Source organism: Amphiura filiformis, chromosome 14, assembly GCF_039555335.1.
Source record: "Amphiura filiformis chromosome 14, Afil_fr2py, whole genome shotgun sequence".
Classification (NCBI taxonomy): Eukaryota; Metazoa; Echinodermata; class Ophiuroidea; order Amphilepidida; family Amphiuridae; genus Amphiura; species Amphiura filiformis.
Genome location: NC_092641.1, coordinates 26,614,709 through 26,619,737, shown reverse-complemented (window position 1 = coordinate 26,619,737; position 5,029 = coordinate 26,614,709). Strand labels below are relative to the sequence as shown.

Here is a 5,029-nt window from a genome sequence, read left to right as displayed (position 1 = left end):
GTTTACCTAGGCCAATGAGCTTATGCCAACATGCAACCCATGCACTCATAGAAAATATGACACTTTGGAACTATTCTTTAGTTCACCTTAAATTCGGTAATGACGTCATTGCTTTTTTGAGGCTACGCCGACAAACCTCCTTGCGATTAACATTGCGGACTTTTTGTTTTTCGATGGGTTGGTGCACGAGAAGCGCCCAAAATGTTTGCAATGTTACCATAGTTTTGCCACCGCGTCTAGCTTGTATGCAACGGGTCATTAATTTAACAGTGGCTAATAGTAAACAGAAACTTCGTCGTAACTGCTGCGTATAATATCATGAAGGTGACGAAATATTCCATCTAATACTATAGGTCATGACGTGTCAAAAGTTAACCTAAAACAGAGCGTACACACTGGATTTCGTACGCCCAAAAAACCCAAAATATCAAATAAGCAATCTTCCCTGTAAATTTACTTTTTTCTGAATTCGTTTTTATTTACACCACAAGATATGATGGTTGTTGTTGGATAACATTAGACAACGATGACGGTGATTGGGATCTGCGATCTTATGTGAATCTTATTCCACCTATAATTGGTAGACCAATAAACACATCACCTACGACCAGCATAACACCATTAGTCATTGTACCTCCTGGTACAACAACAACCATAGTCATACCAAGTAAGCGAACTTACAAGGTTTAGGTATGCTAACTACATACAGTCGGTTAGTTAGTTAGTTAGTTAGTTAGTTAGTTAGTTAGTTAGTTAGTTAGTTAGTTAGTTAGTTAGTTAGTTAGTAACAGTTACTAGTACTCAATCTGTTTATCATGTTCCCATTATCAGCGAACTTACAAGGTGTAGGTATGTTTATACATTGTTATAGTTAGTTAGTTCGTTAGTTAGTTGGTTAGATAGTTACTTGGTTAGTTTAACTTAATCTGTTTATCATGTTACCATTATCAGCTGCAGATGCAGACGGAGACTTTGTAAGATGTCGATGGGTTCAGCCTTCAACAAGTGCTTTGAGTCTCGATCAGGTAGGTGGAGAGAAGCATGTACATGTCACAATATCAGTCTGCATACGAAATGATGTGAGCCTGCCCAAGTGATAGGATCTGGATTGTCAAGTACCAATGAAAAACGACCTTCCAATTAAATGGAAGTATTAATTTCTTTTTTTGCGTAATTTTTGTACTTTTGGCAATGGCGTTTTTAAATAATTTATATTGGTCAGATAAAGGTACTAAATTGTGGTAACTATAATGGCAATGTTTTATATGCACGTTCCTGTTTAACCAATAACAATTGAACGTAATCCCTAACAGCCAACCTTAATTTAACGTATTTACATTGTATAATTTATTTTCAGTTTTCCTGTACCATAACGTTCACATCCACCAAGACCAGCATCTGGGGTGTTGCAATATATATTGAAGATTTCCTCACCAGTACCTCAACAACTCCTCTTAGTAGAGCCCCACTGCAGTTTTTGATTCATGTGAAAGCGCTACCGCCTGGGTGTACAAATACTAAGCCTACACTGATTGCACCCTCTCCAGTCCATGGGTCTGAGATTCTAATAGACGCAGAAGCATTATTCACCTTGGAAATACGTGGGAAGCCAACAGCCACCACTCCGTGAGTTATTAGAGTTATTACTATAGAATTCAATGCCACCCAGCAAACCTAAAAATGTTTATATAAAGTTAAAACATTATAAAAGTGCTTTGCCCGTGAAGCTAACTTTAGGACGGCCGAGATGCTACCCTGCGAATTTTGTTCAGCAGAGTCAGCAAGACGGGAGTAGTGGCGTAGCGTCATAGGGGCACGGGGGAGGGAAACGTACCCCCCAACGATTTGAAATTTTAAAATATCCCATAGCAAAATTGCCGAAAAATGGCTTGTGCCCCCCCCCCCATCAGACCCGGTACCCCCAATCATGGTCAGTGCCCCACCCCCATCTCAATGTGATGACCCACGCTACGCCACTGAGACGGATTCAATACTGACTTCAATATCAATTCAGGGAAATACCTTTTTTAATATTTGCAAGTATGACACCTCTTTAAGTATATATCAGAACGTGGACCAGTGTAACATTACATTTGTACAGTTTGAGTTCTTTTCTTTCATGTTACATTCTTGATAAAAACGTTAATTTATTACCTGTGTTACTTTTCAATTTTTCTTAAAGAATCACCCATATTGCCACCGTTTCACCCAGAGGATTGACTAAGTCAGCTATTATGCCTGGACAAGATAACGAGACGTATATCACCGTTACTTGGACTCCGGAAGTGTCCCAAGAAGGACCCAATATACTCTGCTTTTCTGTATCTGATAAGTGGTATGACATAATTAATCAAGAAATACAGCAGTCTTATCCATGTATATATGCAATTAATGCGAATTTAGAATAGGAAGGCTGTGTGTGGCCTTATTACTCTTTTAAATATGTCACCTGTGCATGTTAACTAATGTTCACGGACAACGAATTGAAGAATTGTATTATTTAGCCTGTCAAATACGGGTACTTGTAAAGTTCAGTTTAAACACAACACAAAATGAAACTCCGCACTTACATAACCCATCATAAACCTAAATCTGCTCATTTCATAACAATTTGATAGACACGGTCGTCGGTCGTATTGCGGCTTCTTTTTAGCTCCAATTTGCGATCTGCTACCAAAAGCTTTAAATTATCAACGATTGATACCAGTACCTAATATTTGGTGCATTTTTAAAAGTTGTAAATCAAAATCATCACGCAATTGGAATTATATGCATCACCAGCCTTTGTCGAATATCCCAAGTGCCCGGTTTATTCAAGTGTTAATCTAAACAGGCAATACACTAGTGACCATCGCCTTTGTTAAAACCATGCATTTAAATGAGGCTCATGAATAAGTAAATAGCTGAACATATAGCTGTGCAATGTTCGTGTTTTACATGCATAGTTTGGCTATGTATAAATATAAAAGATATTCATCATAATCATAAGATATTGAGAAATTCATCGATATAGAAAAATTGCAGCTCCATGGGTGAAAAAGTATGAATTGTGATCGCTTTCTAACAGCAAATATTGGTGTTGAGCTGTGATGTTAAAATAGACTGAGTATATTTTTTTTGGTCAAAAGTCCGTGAGGATATATAAGGTCATTACAATGTGCCCCCTTGTTGTTTTTATTGTTTTTACTTCTCAGTATGCTTAGAAAAAGCAGTTTTTTTATTGTAATATATTCCGATTTAGTTTTACTAGAGGCTAGCAGAAGTGTTTCTAGAGTAAGTAACATCTGTCTTATTTTAATCTATTTAGCCAATCCAGTGAGCAATGGTGTGTGACTTTGCTGGTCCAAGGTAAGAAAACGACTTGTCTAAAACTAAATGATTGATTATCTTTTATTATGTCTCGCAATATTTTACTCTCTGGCTAGGGAAAAGCATAGGCTATGCTAATTATAATAATATATGAAGACCTGAGCGCAAGAAGACCGTAAGTCCACCTGGCGTATAGTTGCGTATAGTTTCGTATAGTTTGATAATGTTTTCTACATGTTCAGGGGCCAAAACAATCTCTTTCACAACCTTTTATGATGTTTTTACCCTGGAACATGTATTAAACATTATAAAACCCTAAGAAACTATACGTAACTTTAGTGTATATTGAGGGGCCAAGTGGACTTACGGTCATCTTGCGCTCAGGTCTTCATATGTAAATAATCATTACCTGATTAATTATCAGAGGTAAATCACGCGTCTGTGAAGTGGTATAATCTCCCGACAACAATATAACAACTGTAAATGTATCTCATTATTTAGAACTATGCTCTCCGAATTGCGCAAATGGCGGCTTTTGCATTTCTCTCAACGTTTGTAACTGTACCAGTGACTACATTGGAGACATATGCGAGATTCTTAATGTCCGTAAGTACTAAATCATAGCCATTTCACTAAGTTATGTTTATGTCCCGTAAAAATCACTCACTTGCTCACTCTCTCCCTCCCCACTCACTCACCTCATTACTTACACAATCAATAACTTACCCCTTCACTTGTCAGCTAACTCGCTCTCCCAATTACTCATTCACTCTCTCAATCAATCTCAATCACCCCATAAATTAATCAATCATTCGATCAATCGATTTCTTAAAGTAAGTACAGCATATATTTCTTATTCTGAATATTTGTGTTTCTTCATTTAGCCAACATCAGTTTAGAAAATGCGACTCACCGTATTGACGAAGGGAATGGTGTAGTAATATTGTTACTGAAAATACTGGTCCAAAGGCTGGAAATGTCCGTAAGTGATGTCTATACAATTAAGTTTCGTTTCCTTAAAAATCCGATTATTAGAAAATTCCAAATGTAATGACCCGCATCCTGCATTTTACATAGCTCAAAACAACACGTGTATGTGAATTTCTATGACATTATGATATAAGTACAAATGGTATGCTAATTACCGTAACGACCATATTGCGTTAATTGTGGGGTGTAATTCAGAGCGCGTCATATAATTTGAGAATAATACGATAACACCTCAACATAAAATAATGTTATTGTTTAAGTCCAAAATAATTATGTCACGTGTTATGAGACGATAGATGCACGACAGCGGCTAAAACAATACCTTTATTTTCATTATTAAACCTTCAATTCAAATAAATATATTAATCATAAGTATACCAAATGTAAATCAAATCAAATCCTATATTTTGCAAGGAACTTACCTAGACCTTATAATCGGTCAGTCCTGCTGTTGCAATGCACCTCCGATTGGTTGAAATTGAGGGTAGGAGTATAGCCTCGACACGCACGCGCTAAAGTGTTTTATATTACACGGGGAAGAACCAATAAGATTGCAGTAACGTTCTCAAAATAAACAATATATATTGGCGCATCTGAGAAGAAGAGGTAAAGTTTTAACAATTATAACCATGCCATATGTTAATAAATCAACCTTTATTAGCCTTCCAACCTTTTCCCCATTATGTAATATGCATTTGCGTGTATAACAACATTCCCATAATTAAGATTG

General features: G+C 36.7%; 1 long non-coding RNA gene across 1 annotated transcript; it reads left to right on the top strand.

The window, feature by feature from the left end:
* Positions 1–521: 521 nt before the first annotated feature.
* LOC140168986 (uncharacterized) lies at positions 522–1,443 on the top strand. Its single transcript, XR_011861311.1, has 3 exons — positions 522–667; positions 952–1,025; positions 1,358–1,443. It is a non-coding gene; the product is annotated as an uncharacterized lncRNA (long non-coding RNA).
* The last annotated feature ends 3,586 nt before the right edge of the window (positions 1,444–5,029 follow it).